We start from the raw sequence: 24,024 nt of genomic DNA, 5'->3' as shown, positions 1-24,024 counted from the left end.
CAAAGATACGCGCAAATCGAGAAAGAAGCAAAGGCCATTACTTTCGGCTGTGAAAAAGTTTTTAATTTCGTTTACGGCCGCAAGTTCGCTATCGAAACAGACCACAGACCGTTGATAGCAATTGCTTCGAAAGCCATTGGTGACATGCCACCAAGACTGCAACGATTTTTCCTGCGCTTGCTAAGATACGATTAAGTTCTTCACTTTATTCCAGGCCAAACGAACGTGATGACTTCACTGAAGACGTTGACGTTCATGCAGTGAGCGTGACTTTAGAGCTGGTGAGCAAGAAAATGTTTGATCGACTGGCAGAAGCGACAGCCTCTGACCCAGACTTGCAAACAGTGTTACGGCAACTAAGGAATGGAGAAGAAATTGAAGGCTCGATGAAAGCTTTTGGTCCTTAGTTATCAGAAGTTAAGGGTATTATTATGAAGGGGACAAAGGACGTCATTCCGGAGAATATGAGAGCTGAAATACTGGGTCGTATTCATGAAGGTCACTTAGGCATAAATAAGTGCAAAGCGAGAGCCCGTCGTTTGGTATTCTGGCCGAGACTGAATACGGACATTGAAACCATGGTGAAGACCTGTTCTGTTTGTCAAAAATACGCTTACAAACAAGAAACTGAACCAGTGCTGCTTAGGCCGATCCCAGGCCATGCCTGGTACAGGGTGGGTGTTGACATCTTTATGTACGGCGGAAACTCCTACCTGTGCGTGTTCGATGCGTTTTCAAACTTCCTTGAAGTCGAAAAGCTTACTGACACAACGACATTCACTGTCATTGCTAAGCTTAGCTCAATTTTTGCACGGTATGGGATTCCGTTGGAAGTCTGCACCGACAACTGTCCTCAGTTTTTATCACATGAATTTGCTTTGTTCGCCTCTAGATAGGACTTCATGCATGTCACGTCCAGTCCGCGACTCCCACGGTCCAATGGCCTCGCCGAGAAGGGAGTCCAAATTGTCAAAAGAATAATGAAGAAGACTGGCGAACTCAACGAGGACTTCTGGAAGGGCCTTCTCGGTTATCGCTCGACTCCACTAGCCGAAGGTCGGTCCCCTGGAGAGCTTCTTCAAGGCAAAAAGTTACGCACTCGGCTACCAGACTTCTTGTCATGCTCCAGTCAACAAACGTCCCGGCGCCAACTGCGCCAGCAAAGGCCCTTAAGAGGGAAAAATTTGCCTGAACTAAAAAAAGATGCAGTTGTACGAGTACGAGGGAATGCATGGGACTGCAAGGCTCGAGTCATGGGCCTGGTAGCACCAAGGTCTTATCGCGTCCTTACAGAGGACAACAAAGTGCTTCGACGCAACCGACAACATCTTCTAGCCACACGTGAGCCATTCCAAAGCGACTTAACGGAAGATGACTCTGGCAGCGAAGACATTTCCCAGGAAAACGTGGAAGCGTCGCAGTCTACAATACAGCCCACTCAATTTGTGCCAAGGCGATCCACCCGACAAAAGAGACAGCCCAATCGTCTTCACTACGACCAGAATTTCCAACAAGTGTCGCGTATTGTGCTCTCACACTTTTAAAGATTACACCGAGGAAGATGTAATGTATCAGTTGCGCATACGCTCTGGCCGTTATCATGCAGCCGCTCGTAGGCTATAAATACCAGCAAGCAATCTCGAATAAACGCTCTTCTTCTTTTGCTTCCACGCTGCTTCCACGCTGCTTGTTCGTTGTTGGACGCTGGAACACTTCTCGTCTTCTAAATCTCTCTTCCCTTTCCAGTTTGCAAGATACACCACCACAGCATCGTCTGGGGAACATCCCCATCCCTATTTCTTTTCTCCTTCACGCTCTTTTGTATACTGTTTTACAATTTGAGGTGCTACTTCACTTTCCCCATCTTTTACCTGCGTACCTTTCCTGAAGGTGTTTTTAAGGCATGAATCAGTAAATTGACATTATAAAATCCTGTAGTTGCAAATTGAATTTCTCATCTTTTATGTTTTGTTGCAAAATGGTTTTGTTCCCATAAATGAATAGTATTCATTTAATGTCAGTTTTCATATTGTGCCTTGAATGTGGATAGGAGTTCTCAGTATAATTACTCTCTGTGTAAAATACTATCCAGAAAGAGCGTTACGAATAGCTGTGCGGTTTGGAAGCCTTATGCATTTGTCGACAGTTCAAAAAGCGCCATTTCTCCCCGATTGCTTTTGGAGCATCTCGGTGAAAACTATATTCAAAGAAATCTCGCAGCTCACGGCGTTCCTTAAAGCTAAAGTTTTGGTAAAGTTGAACGTCCCAAAGATACTCGTGCTATGAGCGACGCCGTAGTGAAGGCCTCCGAAATTTTGGACCACTTTATAGGTTCTTACCATGTAGTGAGATCGCTCAGCTCACGGGGGCCTTTCTTTTCACTTCCATCTAAAAAGCGGCTGCGGCAGCGCGGGTCAGATTTCGTATCCTTGGGCACAACAGCAGAGCGACTTAACTATAGCATCACAATGACAGGGTCGAGCTGAAATATTGCCTCGATACTTTTCACTTTGCGTATGCAGGAGTTACGCAATGATGACCTTGGCTGTAAACCGAGTCTCTCTGAGCAGGTGTGAAGAACTGGCTGGCTTACAAAGGATCGGATGTTTATCCAGTGCTTTATGCTGACTCTAACTGTCTAATCACCGGGGAATACGACATGAAAAGAGGTAAGCGCAGTAAAATTAAGTTTATCTTGAATTTTCTGCTTATATATTTAGCAGGTTGGCAACCAATGTCGGAAACGGAAAACACCCACGGCAGTCATTTAACAAAACAGCTGATTGCGTGCGCTTTAGCTGCCTTTCTATGAATTTCTGTGATCTCTACATGAATGTGCTATGTTGTTGTGCAACCAGCCTTTGAACCCTACATAATTTACGGCGGTAATCATTTAAGGAAAACAGATGTTTTGTCTGATTTGATTGATAGGATTTATTGTCACAACGTTATTTATCCTATATGAAACAGCGTTATGATGGGCCACATAATATTGTTACTGCTACCGTTCCGTAAGTGCAATGACATACAGAGTAAGAGGGCGCTTAGCATTTAGCCCCCATTGAAAGCCGACCGCTTCGGTTAGCTTCGAACCAGGTTCTTAAGAATTAAACGTTGAGCACTCTAATCACTGTTCTATCAGGCAGGGATGCATTATTTGTTTGATTGTTGCATTAGCAGTCACTAAAGTAGCTCATCTGAACATCGGATGAATAAAAAGAAAACAAAAACATGCCAGCTTTTATAAAAGTATGAGCTCAACCAAGTCGAAGAATTATGAGATTACAAAGCACAGAAGTGCGGTTCAGTTATTTTCTAGAACAAATATGAGATATTACAGCTCACGAAAAAGCATTCGGACCACGGAAGAAACCAGCTGATGCTGCGACGGCAGTTGAGGCGAAGAATGAGGTGATTGCTTACGTAAAGGGCTCAACCTTGAATTCATATGCAAGAATATCAAGGCTCGTGATGTAAATCCACTTAGTGTTTTCTTTTGGGGAAAAGCGTACAAATAATCTGTAGCATTTAGGGCTATTGTTAAAGAAAAAGGGTCTCGGCAGGGCATCTGTTTATGTTCTTGCAAAGCACCTTAGAGATATTCCGCTAGAAGATGCGTTTCGGATTAAGAATTCGAATGGAGTTATTGGAAATTTCTCTTAGTCTCAATATTCATGTAAATAGATGTTTACGGCATTCGAAGCCTCTCCTCCACCTTCATCTGTGTATTTTTTTTTGCGCTCGAATAATGTCTGACAATTTAAATGTGTGATTGCTGTCCATATATGCCGAAAAGTATAAAATCGTTCATTTTTCCCCCCGCGCTACCTCCTCCATTTTTCATTATGCTTTTGCTAGCTCTTCCACAGAACGTGCAGAGTAATATAAATATCTTGGAGTCACCCTTTGGGGGGGGGGGGGGAAGCAGCGATCTTCCTTGGTGCACATACATAACTAACACATATCATTCGCCAACAGATCTTTAGATTACATCAATCATCACATACGTTGCGCAACCCAAAGCGCGAATCATTTGACGTAGACCACTTATCGGCTGAACATTTAAGCACGCCTATTGAACCTGGAACCAAATTCAGATGTAATAACAAAACCAACCAAGTCAATTCAAAGCATTGCGTCGGTTCTGTGCAAGGCGCAAAGTTCTATTTCATCAGTGTTTCCTCTCTGATGGAACAGTCGAACCTTTACTGCAGCTTTTTTAATCGCCACTTTGGCAGCTGTTTTGCTTCATAAAATGTTTGACAGTTCACTCAAGCAGTCGCCTTATATTGTGCATCCCACCAAGATACCATCGCCTTTCGGATGTCCTTCAGATAACTCGGCCTGTTGGTCAATCTGCAACGTTTTCAGCATATTTTGTTTCTCCCAGCAGTTATTGACTGCAATGCCCTTCACCTCAAAGTCGCCGGAGTAACGAAGTCGCCTATTCGATATTTGAATCAAGCGAAAATTTTCACTCAGCAACCTATTGTTTTTCCTCTAATATCTGTAAACTCGCTTCTCATGTAATACCGACTGAAGGAGGTCCTTAAGGAAAATAGATTGAAATGAACGGAAGCAAACCTTGAGCTATCATTTTCAAACGGTCTTTTTGTACCGCAGCTGCTAGTTATGTATTCTCTGTTGCTAACATAATTTGGAGACGGAAGAAATTGCATGCTCACCACGGCCTTCTTTTATTTTATTGACAATGTATCCTGCAGCGCGAAGGTATTAGACTGAGCAGCATTGCTGTAAGCATGAATTGCTTACAACACATTGCGTGGGTGGGCACTCTCTTTAAGGCGTATGATTATTGGAGAAACTTTAATAATGGCATGGGGCTTCCGTGCATTTGATGGGCTATTCAGGTATGCATAATGATGGAGGGGATGTGGCTGACACAGCATTCAGAGGGTCGCGCTGATATTTACTAGTGTCAATTCGCTCCCCAAAAAAAAATGTTTGATATTAGGATGTCATACTATTGCTTTTTAAATGAGTAATGCTTTGAACGAATAGTATAAATAATAACATATATTCTCCTATCCGACAGGCTAGGCGTCCACTGATTTACTTATGTAGATCACACAAGATTTTCATAACCCTAGACAGCAGGCATTGATCTGAATTTACAGGCAGTGACACGTTATGTACACTTTGTAAAAAACAAGTTTATCTCAATGTATGACGAACAATAATACATGCGCAACAGCCGTAACAATCATATGAATATTCTTTGGCTTGCTGGAACGTTATAAAAAAAGCAATCAGGAAACTAACATTTAATGCGATTTATCGAAGATTTTTACATAACCTCACTTTACCTCAAGACACTTGGGGTAAAGTGTCTTGAGCTTTTTATTCCTTATCAATGCAAGGTTTCTCCCCTATTCGGTTCCTTCAGGATGTATTTGCATCTTACAGAAAGGAAGAATTAGCCAAAAACGGCTAATCTTTGAAGTGCAGATCTAGCCGATACCCACACTCAGGAAAATGGGCAGTGGCGGCAGCTGATTTTATTTTTCCAATAGGGCTTCATAGTACCAATAATTCAGGCTTTTATCGTGATAAGATTACCATTAAATGAAACACCTGTAGAATTTCATCATAATGCGTTCGTTTCTTTGCCAGCAGATTCAACCGCCTTTGCCATTTCTAACCTGGAGAAGGCTATTCTCAGTGCACGGACTGTTGCATGTATATTCCGGTTGGAAGTAGCGATCCAAGTTTCGTTCATAGTGTTTAAGATTGTAATAAAATCAGCATACACTCCAAACATACACAAATTTCTTTTTCCGTTATCTGTATTCAATTACAAATTTAAGGGCTCAGTAACATTGATATCCAGCAAAGGTGGCAGCTTGCTCAAGCATTCGTATTCAGAGCAAGACGTAAAAATGTTCTTTTTGTGATATGCACTAGGCTATACGCAATGTAGCCTTTTATTCTGTCACATCCGCGAAACTGAAAGAATTCGAGGTGGTCAAGGTTTGTGGATCCATTTACTGCGCTTCCGAAGAGGAAATATGTCATTTCCACACTAAAACGCATAACTCCCTTATGGTATCACACTGGAATCAAAAATTTCAAATGGCAGCCGTCTCTTTTTTCTACATTTTTGAGGAAGAGCGATATTTTACAGGATCCTGTTGCGTATACAAACCACGAAAGAACGACGCCTTTGCCTTGCTGTTTTCCTCTGCTTGAGGAGAGAGGATCCAAAATTAATGGGTCAGTGAAGTTTCATCTAGGGAGCATTGCGCAACAATGACTACTTCTATATCATTAGTCTGGCGGTGAATTGTGGCGGTTAATTTAGTGGCATATGCACTGCAAATGAGATGTTACCTATTAGTCATAGTATTGCTTTTTGTTTCGCAGGAATTGTGCTGCGAAATAAACAACTGAAACGTATATCATGCCCTTAACTGGGAGATATAACGACCCTGGCAATCACAACATATCCGGTAATGTTATTAATATAGCAGAGACAGGGAAAATTTTATCAAGTACAGGTGCGATATTCGCTCAGTGGGCATCTCCTCAGTTCAGCAAACCGAAGACCGGAGCCGTCTTTACTGCGGTTGATAAGACTACGCTGGTCGTCCAGGCAGCGGCTTGAGAGCTGGGTCTTCCACTTTTCTTCTGTTAGGTCCCTGGTAGTTATCGTATACTGAGCTCACTTGCATTCCCCAGCACATGTTGTAGTCTGTTTGACAAGCCATAGAATGGGGATGAATGGGGATGTCAGTATGCTTCTTGAGTACACCATGAAGTCTTCGAAATTCGTTTTGGAAGTGGTGCCCGGATAGCTTACCATTCGGCTGAGGCGTTGACATCTTCGTTTCCTTCAAAGTGAGAGTGCCAGGTGTCCATATGATGTAGGCATCTGGGATTTGGCGCATAATAAACGTAAATATTTTATTACTGACAATGGCAAACCATCGAATGCGTCCTTTCTACCCCTTTAGGTCTACAAAGTAAGCCTTGCAAAGTCGATTTACGCGTCCCTCCTCAGACTGCATCATGCCTAATAATCACCAACTTAACATTTTAGCTTTTTTAGTGTTGCTGAGGTATATCTGCGTGATATTGCAAAGCGTTCAGGACTGCTTGTTGTTAAAATACCGACTGAAATCCCGACATTATTCAAAGTTGTTACCGAATGTTGGGGATGATGGTGGCTAATGATAACAGCATAGGCATAGCATGAATGATCTGTGACGTTCCTTATTCATTACCTACAGGTATTCAGCGTTTTCCAAACGCGTCCGAACTCACTCCCGGTGCTCTGTTTGAATTTTGAAACGCTGAAGCACATTCTAACTTGTTTATGTCTGCTAAAACCATTTATTATGCTCTGTGCACGAGGGGATTGAAATGCGGCTGCCGCGGCCGCATTTCTGTGGGGGCGAAAAGCAATGCGAGTGGAATTGGGCCATTCAGTGCGCGTTAAAGGACGCCAGTTGAACCAAATTTACGTACTCGCCACTACAGCATCTCTCAAGCCTGAGCTGCTTTGGGGCGTTCCATCCAATAAACGAAACCAAACCATTCAATAGGCTTTGAATTTCTCTCAACTAATAATACTTTTGTTGTTACTTTGTCACAGTTGAATGGCAGAAAGGTTTAACTGCCTCAGAAAAAAGCGACATGTGCCCACTTCGGCATTGTCAACAAATAAGATAAAAAAAAATGAAAAGGAAAAGGTATATTATTTAACTCAAAAACAGAAACGCATAGCTTAGGGGAAGGTAGGTGGCAGCTTCTTGTGGGAGTGAGGAGGGAGAAACATATTGATACGCTGCGATTTCACCGGTGCGTAAAGCGAGAAATATATATTCTATATTTATTTATGATTCTGCAAATATGGCTTTGCATGGAATCGCAGCGGAGAACCAGAACAAGCGACAACATGGTAGTCTTTAATAGCACGACTCCCCGTCCGGTGCAGGCGAACATATAACCCGCGCCACAATTTTATTCTTCTTTAGTTTTAGCCGTCACCGAGGCGCCACCTGGGAACCTTCTTAGAACCTTCCTGTACATCTTTTGACGGCGCTATAAGGCTTCCGTTTCTTAAACTTAACGGTTTCAGTTTCTAGGTTTGGGGTAAAATTGTGTTCACCGTACAAAACGCAATACTCTAATCTTTTCCACTGTAAATCTGCCCAGCGAAAGCGGGTTGCATCACCATCAATTCAACGCTTTTAACATGACTGGTTCAAGAAAAAATGTTTGATGAAGTAATTTCGGCGACTGAGTAGCTTACTGCTAATCTGAGATGTGCGAGCCATCGAGGAAGCCGATAATCATTGAAGCAACTGTGTTCTTACAGTCCTAGCCACAGCGTTAAGGTGTAAGGCTGGCATTAGCATTACGGCATACTCCAGCTGTTATGCTCAATACAGTGCTTGCACAGAGTCGGAAAATATATTGTGAATGTATAGGGTTCTCCAATGCTTTAACATATCATTGTGAGCACTGGCATTTTCATCAATATACTTAAGTTTGAGGTACATTATAAGGCAATTAGTCATGTGTCACGACCTTCCGTTTTCCGCAGCGATCATTGCCAAGGCAAAATCTTCGTAATCAAATGCTTGCACTTACAAATCTTTTACAGAAATGCGAAGTTTCATTCAGCATTGTAGGTGAACGCTGCATGCGAGGCCATTTAATGCTATTATTGGAACCACAAAGCTATCGCAAGTTAACGTCACTAACATGCTGATGTTTTGATGACTATGTCAAGTCACTTAACTTGTGGCGTGCTGTCGTAGGCAATTCATGAGAAAGCTGGGGGAAATTATTCTTACTCATATTGACTCATTGCTGGATGAGAGATACCGCCGTAAGGATAATTGTACCCAAGGTTACCAAATTAGCAGTTCTCGCTGGCGGCCTTAACAAACTTCTTAACGAACAATGATGCAACTTCAGTCATGTGCACTGATCTTACCAATTTCCTCTATCGAATCTGGCGTACAGGTACTAGGTGAACACCACGATGAAAAAACATAAATAAGTGTCTTTCGCGAGCAGAAATTTCTTAATTTGATAACTGCGGAAAGCAACCAGTCAGCCGTCGAAACAAGAATTCGGCCCGCAACCACCGCCCCAGCTCTTCTGCCACAGAATAGCGGTGGACTAGCCTAGAAGTAATCTTGCACCATACAGAAAACCACTGGGTAGTAGTCGGCACTCTAAATCATCTGAGCCTATTCCGAATACGAAGCACTAAAACACTGGCTTCAGTCCTGAGCTCCAGCAGCGCTGCACACATAATCAACCACTAGTCTTGCTCTGAAGGATTGCAAGTGGTAGCTATTCAATGTTGAAATCCTTTACAGATACAAACTAAGTCCATCTTTGAACAACATTAACATTTGCTTAAGCAAATGATTAGAGGCAATAAATCAATAAATTGGGTCATATTCGTATATCAACGAATATTCAAATGCTCAAATATTATTATAATAAATCTGTCATAATTGATAGACATGTCTTTGTTTCTTTTTAGGGCGGTCATCGTCTGTCTGCACGCTTTGGCTGACCGATGAGTCTTTGAAGCATCCCCCTGGATACTGCAATTTCGCCTTACTTTCTTTGTGTGGTAGCACAGCCTATAATGCATACGAATATGAAAAGTCTTTTTGCGAACTTCTCTTGAAGCATGCACAACAATTGAATCTTCAATGAATAAATTAATAATGCGTTTTATCGCTTCTTATTGGGTAAAACATGTACACATTCCCACTGGCATCCGGTCTTTCAGCTACAAAAGAGTTCGCTTTCCCCAATAGTCTGCAAATATTTTACTCTACTTATCTGGTAGCTAATATTTAGGAGATAGACGCCAAACTCTACAGAAGGGCGTGCAGTTATTGTTCCGGGTGCCTGTTGGCACTGAGATAAAGCCGCAACAGAGATCACAAAACGGAATTTCTTAATTCTATAGGAAAATCCGAGGTGTTTCAATTTGCACCATGGTCCCCTTGTGCACCAGGTAGACGCTATCTAATTTCGACTTCATTGCAAACCAGATAGTCGAAGTGTACCTGCAAGACCATGAACGTCGATACACAAAATGAAATACTTTTTATACACAGAGCTCACATTCACATCTTAAGCGTCACCCATGATATAATAAGTACTGAGCGCTCAGTGGGCCATTCTCATATAGCGTACAGTACTCTTGAAGAGAATGAAATGATCTAGCATAAATTTGCAGAGAGTGAGATGCTTTACAATACATATAACCAAAAATCACCGAGGTTTGAAAAGCCCAATAATTTCGCATGACTCTGCTGAACAGGTATACAAATTATAAGTTCAATGCGATAGCTGCAACGTTAAGGCCATGAGCTATATTTAATTTATACTAGAAACAGTCCGCAGCAGCAGTATAAGATAGTAAAGAAATTATACCAGCTCATTCAGGAAACGAAACATCTGGTAAAATACTGAAAAGAGTAGCAGCCTCTAAGGAAAAAGACCATACTCCCTGAAGTATCAAAATGTGTTTTTGTGTAGGCAAAAATAAAATGTTTAATAAAGAAAGTGCATATATTTAAAACGAAGGCGTAGCGCACAAGCAGTCGAAAAGCAATTTTGAATAAACAAAATAACAGACGTATAATTTAGGATTCCAGGAGGAAAGCTTCTGAAGCGTTAAATTTGCCTAAGAGCATTACACAAAGGTATTTATTTATTTATTTATTTGCTTATTTCAGATACCTCAAGGACCCTTGGGTGAGGTTTTTACATGAGGGGTGGGCAAACAACCTGGTGTTAATAAAACGATGTCTCTATGGCTTTCTTGAACTGGTCCGGGCTTGTATGAAGGATGGCACTTGTGGAAAGATGTTTCCAGTCCAGAGCTGTTTGAACAGAGAAGGAGGGAAGATGGGTAACGGTGGAAGCAGGTGGAGGGTAAACGGCCCTATGGTGGCTTGTGCGGGCTGAAGAATGATGATCAGGCTGAATAGGACATTTTTAAGGAAAATTGTGAATTATTTTATTGTATGAACATTGTCTTGCAACAATACAGCGTTGCTGGAGGATAGGTAGGAATGCAATCATTTTTAGACAAGTAACACTGGTGGAGTACAAGTAATTTGAGTAGATGAATCGAACAGCGCGGTTTTGAGCAAGTTCAATAGATTAAGTTAGGTTAAGTTGAACGGGGTCCCAGATGGCAGACGCATACTCTAATTTTGGCTGAATGAATGTTTTATAAGCTAGTAATTTAACCGCGGGTGAAGCCAGACGTAAATTACGACGAAGATTGCCGAGAGTTCTATTAGCATTGTTAATTATGCGCGCAATGTGTGTGGACCAGTTAAGGGTACCCGAGATATCAACACCAAGATATTTATTGCAGTTGAGGGATGAGACAATGAAACCGTTCAGAAGATAATTTAGGGTAGGGTAATTTTGTTGTGTGTGGAAAGAAACATGCCAGTTTTGTTAGTGTTTGGCCATAATCCATCTACGACACCACTCTTCCAAAATTTAAAAATCAGACTGAAGAATATCGTTATCTGCAGCGCTGTTAATGAAACGGTAAATCACACAATCGTCAGCAAATAAGCCAATTTTTGATGAAATAATATTAGGTAAGCCATTGATCTAAATTAAGGAAAGGTAGAGGGCCAAGCGTTTAAGACAATATTATTAGTCGGAGTACGCATATGTTTTTCACATCGTGATGGCGAAAAGGGAAAAGGTAAATTCCGCGTTTTAAGTAATGCAAAAAAATTGCCGATGATTACGTTACTTCCTAATGCGAAATTTGAGCGCAGCTCATCAGCTGTTTCACCTTTTCGATACACTGAGGCAAAGATTTAGAGCAAGACACATATGAACAATACACTTTTTTTTAATTTTTCACACGTATTCCTTCAAGAAACACTCCACTAACAGTTCTTGGCTGTCATAAAAGAAGCTTTGTGGTGGGAGAAATGAATGGAGCAATTAAGTTATCGGGAAGCAGCACGTGGGCCCATAAGAACGTTGCGTGACGAGCAGCTAGCAGCGACTGACTGATGCCGCTAGCACCGCTATCGAGTGAAGAGAACGTGACTGTGTTTTGGCTTGGGATGCACGCACCGTGATCCGCTGATAGCGAGTCAGCGTTTCAGAAATCGGAGAGCAACCTCGCCGCCACACAGGAGGAGGGGAGGGGGAGGGGGAGGGGAAGCGCGCAGCAATCCGATAGCACGCGTGGTCGCCGCCATGGAATAAGCGGAAGGAGCGTGGGGGAAGGTGCGAGCGGTGCCTTTACCTAATGAAAGGTTTGATATAATGTGGTGGCCTATGTTTTAATAAGGAAAAATAGCAATAAACAGCATTTTTGTTTGCGTCTTGAAATAAAGCGCATTCTTTTCAATGTCCTAAACCAAGAATCGTTTACGCAGCAATAAACCATTAAAGCGGCAAAATAAGTTTGGTAGAATACAGAAGGCAACACGTCACACATAAATCCGTTTTTTCTGTCGTAATTTCGTTACATTTTCAATGGGTGGGTTACATGCTTGTTAGACACTTCATTATGTACAAATAGAATTAAAGTTTGTAGCTGGCCTAGCTGATGCAGTTTCAATCAAGAACAGGTTAGCAAACACAAGACAAACATGATATACGACGATAGGACGACGCTGTCTAGCAAGTGGTTATTTTAAAATACACACAAAAATATATAGGTTAAACATCACACCACCCATCGGCTCCGGCTCATGTCAGAAGGGTATGCTTTTATCACATGAAAAATAGATGTATGTGTAACACACTCAAAGCGCAAATAAAACAGCGATTCCAAAAATGCTTAAAGAGAGTGGGACGCGGTGTAAACACCGAAACTAAGTTTTTTAATGAGAAAGGAAGGAATGAAGCGACATGAAAATGAAATAAAATTGCTAAACCCTTGAAAAAAAATAGTGAAACACATGTAACATCTGGAAGACAACATTTTTGGCAATAACTTAATACCCACAGCTCAAAAGTCAACATAGAACCCCTGTGTACTGCCAAAGTGATAAGACTGAATTGATAATGAAGCCAAGATGACATATCAAAATGCAATAAAACTCGATAACTGAAAAGAAAAAAATATAATGTAAGCCTCCATGAAAAGGCTCCGACCTATGATTATTGCATGTGCCAGAAAACAAGCCCTAATCTTTGCTTAGGCATTTTCTCCAAAACCCTCCTGAAACTTTTATATAAAAATGGCGTCATTAACACACCTTGTTAAACATATTGTTACCGGTAAACGCGATACCAAAGTGATGTGCTCACTGACAAAGATGACGACCGAGAAACGAGGTCACGACGAAGCGTTGAGAAAGAGGACGACACTGACAAAGAGAATACTGCACGGCTACTGAAGTCTTAGCGTCGAGTTCAGCCTATCGCAGTGCCGTTAAATTAAGTACGTCCCCGTAACATCTTGGTGGAGGTCACGGGTTCGACACAATCTGACGCTGGATCTCTGCAGTGGCCGTCACCTCGGAACCGTCACGATGACAACAGACGCGGCTCCGTCTACCTCCGCAACTCCAACTGTCGTCGTAGCCCACCCCCGTGACCCTGGCCCATTCTGCGGTACAGATGAGGTCGATGTCAAGGACTGGCTTTCGCTTTATGAGCGTGTTAGCCAGCACAACAGGTGGGACACCACGCTTATGCTGGAGAATGTCATCTTCTACCTTACTGGCACGGCACGCGTGTGGTTCGAAACACATGAAGCAGATATACCCTCCTGGGATGTTTGCAATCAAAAACTGCGTGACCTGTTCGGAAAACCGGTTGGCCGCCAACTCGCCGCCAAGAGGGACCTCGCCACACGTGCCCAGACATCTACCGAGCCTTATATTACATATATACAGGATGTTCTGGCCCTGTGCCGAAAAGTGGATAAAGACATGACAGAACCAGATAAGGTGGCGCACATCCTCAAAGGCATAGCCGACGATGCCTTCAATCTACTACTCTGTCGGGACTGTTCCACGGTTGACTCCGTTCTGCAGGTTTGCCGACATTTCAAGCAAGCCAAACACAAACGCATTGCAATCGGCTTCCCAACACTACCCCTAGCATCTGCCGACCCTAAGGCAACCTTCCAACACTGAAAATGTGACCCGCATCGTGCGTCGTGAACTGGAAGCGCTCGCTCCTGCTGCATCCAACCCGCCCTCCTCGGACAGCAGCCTAGCGACGATACCCCTCATTCAAGCCGTTGTTCGTCAAGAGGTTGCCAACTTGGGCGTCCCCTATAGCCACACCGTGGAACGCAACAGTTCGAGCACCGTCCCTCCCGTGGTCGCCACCGCTACGCCCCGCAACACGTACACGCCACGCTACCGATACCGCAATCCTGATGAGTGGCGCACCCCTGACGACAGGCCGATCTGTTTCACGTGCTCACGTATTCGCCACAGCTCTGGCCACTGCCGCAGCAGCTGGACATCACCACCTCGACGTTTTCCTTACGTTGACCGCTACTCCGATGACGGTCACCACCGTTTCACACCTCGTTATGAGCCGCCCCGCACCGATACCACTCCGCCTCCTCCTGTGTCCAGTCGCTCTCCTTCCCCGTCAGCCCGCCGTTCCCGTTCACCTTTTCCTAGCCGCAGTTCCTCGCCGTCCTCTGCCGGCCGCTTCACGGGAAACTAGCCAATGCAGCTCCCGGAGGTGACGCTGCATTGGTACCCCGACCTGGAAATCCTCTATTGCCCATTTCTTCGCCCTGTAACCTCCTCTCCCTGTTCGCGGATGGTGTTCACGTCTCTGCCCTCATTGACACTGGTGCCCAATTCTCGATCATGAGCTCATCGTTTTGCCGCTGCCTCAAGAAAGTACAGACCCCCGCTGCATCCCCCACCGTTCGTGTTGCCGATGGCAGTATTGCTGCCGTCACTGGGCTGTGCACTGCCCGAGTCACCCTTGCCGGTCATCACATCCCTGTTTTGTTCACCGCCCTAAACCAGTGCGCTCACAATGTGATCCTCGGCCTTGACTTTTTAACGGCCCACTCTGCCCTTATCGACTGCTCCAGCGGCCTTCTTCGTTTGGGCCTACCTGCCTGCTCAGAACATCCTCCATCTACACCCCGCCTTCGCTCCACCGAGTTCGCTCGCCTGCCCAATGACTCTGCTGTTTACCTACCTCTGTCACCTTTCCCGCCTGTGCCTGACGGTAACTATATTGCTTGCCCTATCAACGAGGTCTTCTTGACCGCAACGTCGTTCTTCCTCATCTCATCTTACACGTTACACAGAACAGCACCTACCTTCCTATCCTGAACTTCAGTCTGTCACCCCAAGTTCTCCCCACCCCAAGTTCTCCCCGAAGGAATATCCCTTGCTTCCTTGTTCCCTCTCACAGACTGCACCATTTGTGTACTCACTCCTGGCCCACATTCAAGCGTCCTTCCAACGCCCATACTCCCCACCACAACTACCGACCCTATTTCCGCAATGATTGCCTCTGACCTCAGTCCCGAACACGCTCAGGACCTGCACAACCTTTTGTTATCCTCCGACATTTTTGACTTTGCTGCCGGTTCTCTGGGCCAAACATCAGTTATGCATAACCGCATTGACACCGGCGATGCAAAACCTGTACATCGGAGGCCTTATCGTGTGTCCCTTTCTGAGCGCCAAGTCATCCAGCAGGAGGTCGGCAAGATGTTGGGCAACGATATCATCGAACCTTCGATTAGCCCCTGGTCATCTCCTGTCGTGCTCGTTAGAAAGAAAGACAACAGTTGGCGCTTTTGTGTCGACTATCGACATCTGAACAAGATTACAAGTAAATATGTTTACGCGCTGCCGCGAATAGACGATGCCTTGGATTGTTTACATGGCGCCCGCTACTTTTCCTCCATGGATCTTCGTAGTGATTACTGGCAGATCTCTGTCGATGAACAAGACCGCGAGAGGACAGCTTTTGTCCCACCTGACGGACTTTACCAATTTAAGGTTATGCCTCTTTGGACTTTGCAACGCCCCTGCTACGTTTGAACGAATGATGGACTCCTTACTCCGCGGCTTCAAATGGATGACTTGTCTATGTTACTTGGATGACGTGATTGTCTTCTCGCCCTCGTTCGAAAGCCATCTTCGTCGCCTTTCTTCCATCTTGGCACTTTCCGTCGTGCCGGACTTCAGCTGAACTCAAAGAAGTGCAGTTTTGGTCGCCGCGAACTTAAAGTGCTTGGTGATTTGGTGAATGCCACCTGCGTACAACCCGATCCCGACAAAGTTCGCGCTGTCAGTACTTCTCCATCTCCCCGTTCACCCCGTGATGTCCGCAGCTTTATAGGACTCTGCTCTTATTTTCGCCGGTTCGTCTCAAACTTTGCCGCTGTTGCTCGTCCTCTCACCAATCTGCCGAAGAAAGGCGTTCCTTTCTCATGGGGACCAGAGCAGGCTAACGCAATCTCCACCCTCATCGCTGTTCTCACCAATCCTCCTGGGTTTGCCCGTTTCAACCCGTCTGCCCCGACGGAACTTCGCACCGACGCCAGTGGCCACGGGATTGGTGCCATTCTTGCACAGCGACAACGCGGACAAAACTGTGTGATTGCCTACGCCAGTCGTCTCCTGTCATCAGCGGAACAGAACTATTCTATTACGGAACGGAAGTGCCTGGCTCTCGTTTGGGCCGTTGGAAAATTGAGACCCTACCTGTTTGGCCGACCCTTCACTGTAATTACCAATCACCACGCCTTATGTTGGCTGTCTTCCCTCAAGGATCCTGCTGGCCGCCTCGGCCGATGGGTACTGCGCTTGCAGGAGTATACCTTTTCCTTTGTATACAAATCTGGTCGGCTCCACCAGGATGCAGACTGTCTGTCCCGTTATCCCGTCGATCCCCCTTCCTCTACTGACCATGAGCCGGACCCCTGTGTCTGCTCTATATCCGACTTTTCCCACATAGCCGACAAACAGCGCTTGGACCCAACCCTCAGTTCTCTTATCGACCGCCTCCGCACGCACAGCTGTGATGCTTCCCTCGCCCTGTTCTTCTTTCATGGGAATACGCTATACCGCCGCAACATACGACCTGATGGCGCTGAGCACTTACTGGTCGTTCCCCAACACCTACGCTCTGCCGTTCTCGAACAAATGCACGACGCCCCTACAGCTGGTCATCTTGGCCTCTCACGCACATACGACCGCGTGCGCCGGCGTTTCTTCTGGCCTGGACTTTATCGCTCTGTCCAACGTTATGTAGCCGCTTGCGACCTCTGTCAACGTCGGAAGAAACCCCCTGTGCTACCACCTGGACGCCTTAAACCGATTGCTATCCCGACTGAGCCATTGTCTCGTGTTGGCCTTGACCTCCTAGGGCCCTTCCCCGAGTCCTTGTCAGGAAACAAATGGATCGCTGTGGCCACCGATTATGCCACGCGGTACGTGATCACTCGCGCCATTCCAACCAGCTGCGCCACAGACGTTGCTGACTTCCTTTTGCACGACATCATACTTCACCATGGTGCTCCCCGTCAACTACTTACCGACCGTGGCCGCTGTTTCCTTTCCCGAGTTGTTGAGGAAATACTTCGTTCTTGCTCCAATCGGCACAAGTTCACCACTGCTTATCACCTTCAGACGAACGGCCTTACGGAGCATATTAACCGCACACTTACCGACATGCTCGCAATGTACGTATCCGACAGTCATCGCGACTGAGGTATTAGTCTGCCATTTGTCACCTTTGCATACCACTCTTCGTGTCATGACACTGCTGGGTACTCTCCATTCTATCTTCTCTTTGGAAGAGACCCCTTACTGCCCTTCGACACTTTGCTTCCCGCCGCTGGCCCCGTCACAACCTATGCCCGCGATACCATCGCACGAGCCGACGCTGCTCGCCAGATTGATCGTCACAATCTCACCATCTCTCAAGAAGCTCAAAAACGCCGCTACGACGCTCACCACCGCGATGTGCACTATCCTCACGGATCTCTGGTGTTGCTCTGGCTTCCGTGCCGTCGTGTGGAGTTGTGTCAAAAACTTCTGCCCCACCACACAGGTCCTTACCGTGTACTACGCCCAGTGACCGACGTGACCTATGAGATTGCACCGCTCCACCCAAAGTCACCGACTGCTACACCCACTTCCAAAATGGTACACGTCCCCCTCCACACCGCACGCCTAATACGCACCGGGACGTTGCCTTTTGCCGAGGGGAGTAGTGTTACCGGGAAACGCGCGACCAAAGTCATGTGCTCACTGACAAAGACGACGACCGAGGAGCACGGGCACGACGAAGCGTTGAGAAAGAGGACGATGCTGACAGAGCGAATACTGCACGGCTATTGAAGTCTTAGCGTCGAGTTCAGCCCATCGCAGTGCCGTTACATTAAGTACATCCCCGTAACAATATTCTCGTTTTCTCGTAATAAAAGCACGTCATTGTGGTATGTGCGGGAGCCGAAAGGAGGTTAGGTGATGTGACAGTGAATATATAATATAGTAGCGCGCAGTGCTGTCTTCCTCTCTTGTGTCCGTTTAAGGCGAAAGCTTTCAATGCCTCATCGTTGTGGACAGAAGGGTGTCAGCAGAGGTGTCGCGCTTTCTAGGGTGAGAGTTAAAGAATTAAGAAATCGTGTCTTCACCGCGAATCGAACCTGCAGCCGTTTACCTAGCGCTTTACCAACTGGGCCACACCTCGGATCGTGAAACGCTCTTCATAATTACCTTGTGTACTCTGATGATAATAGCTGGAGTCCGCGTGACAGATACGGCGCCATGTAGCCATGTAGCCATGTAGCCGATATGACTGAATAACCGCTCGCTCTTATCTCGTCACGTGATAACCATGACGTCACTCAACTGCAACTGTGCTCGAGTACAGCCCTCGCTCTGTCTAGATAGCCTCCGCTACTTTTGAAAAGAAAGCCGAAGCGCCACCTTAGCTCGATATAGCGCAGTTGCGCATTGGCCTGTGCTGATGCTTCCATGGGCGGTACGGCTTATTGTGTTGTTCTTTAATACCACCATATGCGTTATGCCAACACCCGGAAACGAACAAGGAACCTTTAAATGAATGTTAAAAGTTATTAGTCTGAGCCAAAGGATCGCAACAACTTTTTGTCTTATTTCATTCTTCCATACGGAAGCAGTTGCTCGTGCCTCAGCTCAAAATTGATGATGTCTTCGTTTCTCGTGACGTCAACAATGTACTGTAGTCAAACGCAACTCAGACCGCACATTGAAGGCTTTTCCTTTCTGTGCAAGAAACAGCGATATTGTCCGCGTAACACGGTACTTTTACCTGCGTAGACTGGAGAGTGAACCAGGAGAAACGTTCATTATGTATCAATGATAACAGAAACGACTCAAGATAAATAGCAAAAAGCAGATGTGAGAGCGGACAACCTTGCCGTACTGAAGAACAGACAGGCACTCATTTTGATAACTGCTTAGTCACAATGATACGTGCGACACAGTTTTCATATGCCATCCGCACACCTTGTGACAACACAGAGCCAACATTTACATGTTTTAGTATTGCGAAAATAATTTCGTGTGGCACTCTATTGAAAGCCTTCACAAGATCAAGCTGCATTACAGGAACTCGTTCTCAGCATTCAAGAACAGTTCTTGCAATGTGCACATTTGTTCCGATGGTGCGGCCTTTATTACCGCACGTTTGATGTGGCCCTACAAGATCTTTTATAACATTTCGCACTCTTCTGGCAATTATCTTCATAAACACTTTATAATCAACATTTTTTAGGCTTATCGGATGATAAGCTCCAACCGACACCAATTTAGCCTCGTCCTCACTTTTAGGTATTAAAACCATATGGACTGTTCTAAATGACAGGGGCATTTTTTGTGTCAGAAATTTCCGTAAAGGCGCAATGAAGAACCTCAGTGATTTCTTGTTTGAAAAGCTTATAAAAGTCGGTATACTAGCCGACATGACCAGGATATTTTCCAGCGCTCAACTCTTTGATACCTCTTTCAATATCTGTCATGCTGATTGGCCTCTCCAGCTTTCTTTTAGTTTTGTCTTCTAGTTTCGGCATGCGGGACAACTCCTCTTCTTGGATCTGTAGTCACCCAAATAATTCCCGGTGCTGCTCAACAAAAGCCAACTGAATTATATCAGTGTCATTCGTTACACCGTTTTTGTACTTTGTTTGATTTCATTCTGAGTCTCGTACTTGTTTTTTCGAGCCAGATACGCTCGGTTCGCGCCCGCATTATGACAGCTCAGTGCTTGTCTTTATCGGTAGTCTCATGCTTACTTTTTGTTCCTCTTATTTCTTTCTTGTACATTCCAGGCTGAGAACTTTATAGGCATACAGGCAGGTCTAGTTGGCAATGTAGTTCTTTTTCCTTCATCCGTTTGTCATGGATATAATGCTTCATCTTTTATTCTCAGATATGCTCTCCGCAGTCTGAGATGAGTCTGAGTCCTAGGCTGAGCAGCCTCAGTGGACAATTACAATGAAAAAGTGCATTGATCACAATTGAAAAGTTTTAAGACATGGCTTAAGTCAAAGGTAGACTAGAGATTTCTATGCTTGTATGTACTTTGTTGACTGGCAATAATTAAAACAAAACCCTGGGCGTGGAGCAGCTGTAAAGCGCTTGGCTGGCAAAAAGGGAGGTTCGATTTTCAGATGGAGACTATTTTTTTTTAATGAGCAGGAGTAACACACCTCTTAACAACGCCGGTAGTGTTTGGCGAGGGGGCTGCGCAGCTGGCCTTGGCTGTGATATCATGGCATATGGCTAACGCGAAGCTCGGCTCCGATCCTCGTAGTGAAACTTTTCGCTTCAGAAGCTGTTGCGATCCGTTGGCTCAGTCTGAGAGCTTTTAACCTTCATTTAAAGGTTCCTGGTTCGCGTCGGGGTGATAACATTACATATATGGAGGTGAAGTGATTTGGGAATCTGCTGGCAGCCCGGGCGCCGAGCAAAAGATAACAGATAGAGAAGCCTAGGAGGCCTTGCTGCGGAGCGAGAACCCCGATCAGCAGCAACAAGCTATCCGCCTGGCACCCGAGGCCGTGAAGCGACAATGTATCTTACCAGACCTTTGTTGGTAAGGTTCTTGAGTAGGGCTCTCTTAGGCTTGCGTGCCGGGGGGTCCTTAAAGGAGTTTCATTTCGGTGGAAATAAAAAATTGGCACTGGCTTAGCTTGGTTAATCCTGGTAATTGCCAAAGCAATAGCTTTGGTTACGCCTAGGTTCAGCTGCTGGTACAGCTGGTTGTAGTGCTTGTGGTTATGCTTATGGTTATGCTGTGATTCACTCTGGCCACGGCATATGGTTCAACTATTGTTTATTGCGGGGTGCTGCCTGGTTATTCTATGTATACAAGGAGTGCCTTGGCTGCAACGATATAGTTGGTTACGGGTGAGGTTAAAGGCCCACGGAAATGGTCCCCAAGAAGCCACTGATAACGTGTTCAGTGTGTAGAACACATCGTTTTGAGCATTAACGCAAAGTATAACTTCTTGGAACAAAGCCAGCGATTTATTATTAATTTTTAAAACAGCGTTTTTTGAAATTCGCGGGCAGAGAGAATGTCGCTTGGCGGTGTCGCATGAAACTATTTCCTTGTCCCGTGACGTCACGGGTCAGTTGACTGACAAGGCTTGCTAGAAGCTGCCATTCGCTGCGGTCACTGCAACCATGACGTCACGGACACACTTCCGGTAGCTGCGAAAGTCGTCTGCTCGTGCGCTGCTCGAACTCTGTGCGGGCTGTTACACAGCTCGCCGTCCTTATCGGTTAGGTGGCCATTGCCCATTAAGTGCAACAACCGAAGCGAAGCAGGGATCGGCAGAACGAAGCTGCATTTACAAATATCTTATTTATATAACGTGGTTCCAGGAGTATCGGAGTGTCGTCCGACGAGGCGTCAACAGCACGGTCAAGCACCGCACGATGGCAGCATCTCCTGGACCGCCGTAAACACCGCCGCTGTGGCCCCTCCTCCCGCATACCGTTCGCGAACGACACGCCGGATCGTTAGCATCGACGTCCGAAATAAAGCGTGCTAAAATTGTTTGGCGTCTGGGATACTGAGCCGAATATCAAGTATGAAGCCCTCGAGAGGATCGCTGACCAGCAGCAAATTGCTGGTAAGAGCGATAGCCGTGATACAAGCTAGTTTTCTGCTCAAGCCAGCTGCCGCTGGTGCATTTCGGCTGATCCGATCTGCTCGTACTAGCTCTGTGATTAATGCGTCGGCAGAGTTAATCCTATAATTATTTTACTATGGCAGGATAGGAATCACTATAAGGCAGTTTCATAAGTAGACTATTTACGACAGCGTTGATCATGTTCCAAAGCGTCGACTGCCGCGGCTTCGAAGCGAAACAATTTAGGCCTAGCGACGACTAGGGACGGTCACGCACGGCGTTGTCGTTCGCCGCGCTCGCACGTTCCACCCCCGCGGTAGTTGTAAAGTACCTCAACCTGCTCGCGGCATCCCGTGCTGCAAGCGTTGCAAACTTGTGTACTTTCATAGCTAACGCCGCGTATTTTTTGACGTTCTGCTCAGTAACAAGCCGTTCAAACGATACTGTAGGCAAGACAAGGCTTCAGTACGCAGTCGCTGCGCTGTCGGCCGTAATCGAAGACGTCGGGAGGCACCATAATCTATACATCGATTGTGATACAGTGGGCAAATGAATAACTTTGCGAAGCAGACCCGCTCGTACGTTTCGCACGTTTCGCGCACTCGGGCGCTGACGAGTAGCTTCCGTCAACAGATGCCGTCATAACCTCGGTTAACGACGCAAACCGTGGTCGTCAAGCTCGGTTTGCGGTAACCGCGGTTAGTGGTGCAACCATGGGTTGGTCTGCCGTGTAACATAGGATAACCACGGGTTCGCGGTTACAATAACCGTCGCTGCGCGAACTGGCGAACTCCTCAGGCGTGTGCGAGCGAGGACGGGTTGGCGCGAGTACGCCAGCGAGCGAGCGCGCGGCAACCGGAAGTTCGTCGTAGTGACGTATGTCTGGGCGGAGCTTTGAACTTGCTTGTATTCTATATTTTTTTTATGCCTCCCTTCGGCGTACGAGTTGACAGGGAAAATTGGAAGGGTCATTTTTAATCGCCGATATCTCTGGTGTTGCAGAAGCTAGATCGAAAATTTTTGCGGGAGAATGGTGGGTGGTTCAATAACTATAAGTGTTATGGCAGTGTTTACCCTTCTTTGTAACCCCTTTCAGGGGACCTTTAAGGCAGAATGTACAACTGCCGCTCCGGCACCGGCTCCAACGGCATTCGTTACGTCAGTAGAAATGAAAGCATCCCTGGAGACTGCGTTGGTTCCACCTGCCGCTAGGCCACCTCCTATAGTATCCAACGTTGGACCCCCGGCGGTAGCTGCGGTAGGAGCGGGAGTTAGGCCGCGGTTAGTAGCTACCGCCTCGCGAGTTGACGGCGCGAGTTGGGGGCCCTGTTCTTGCGGCAGATGGAATGACGTCACTCCTGCTGAGGCGCTCCCTCACGGAGGGAGTGGGAGTTAGGCCACTTTTGGTAGCTACTGCCACGCGAGTTGATGGCGCGAGTTGGGGCCCCTGTTTGTGTGCAGCTGTGCTTGGCGGCGCGCCAAGGGTCATGCTAAAGGTTAATGGCAGCTACCGCCTCTCTACGCGAAGGGCTGAAAAGTGAAATTAGTATTGCTTTCGCAATAAAACGTTTTGCTGCTGCTGCTGCTGCTGCTGCTGATGATGATGATGAGCCATGAGGATCAAGCGGGAACAAGTGCGCTGCAGTGCCGCCGGGCGGCGCGTCTTGCCTTCCGCGAGTTGTAGTGACAGATGCTGCGCCTTTCCTTTTCTGTAAACAAATTTAGTACGCCGGTGAAATTAGACGCGCCGGACATTGAAGATAAGGAAAGTTTAGCTGGTGGCGAACGGCGTAGAAGACTGGAGAAATTAACATTTGATCCCTAGGTGTTCACTGCTTTTTGCTACGTATATCCAGCCATAGCAGAGCTAAGCAATTTTTCATTTTTGTTATTTATTT

This window comes from Amblyomma maculatum, chromosome 10 (assembly GCF_055883805.1).
Source record: "Amblyomma maculatum isolate TAMU_Amacu chromosome 10, ASM5588380v1, whole genome shotgun sequence".
NCBI lineage: Eukaryota > Metazoa > Arthropoda > Arachnida > Ixodida > Ixodidae > Amblyomma > Amblyomma maculatum.
The sequence above is the reverse complement of the archived record's forward strand: the minus strand, read 5'-3'. Positions refer to the sequence as shown.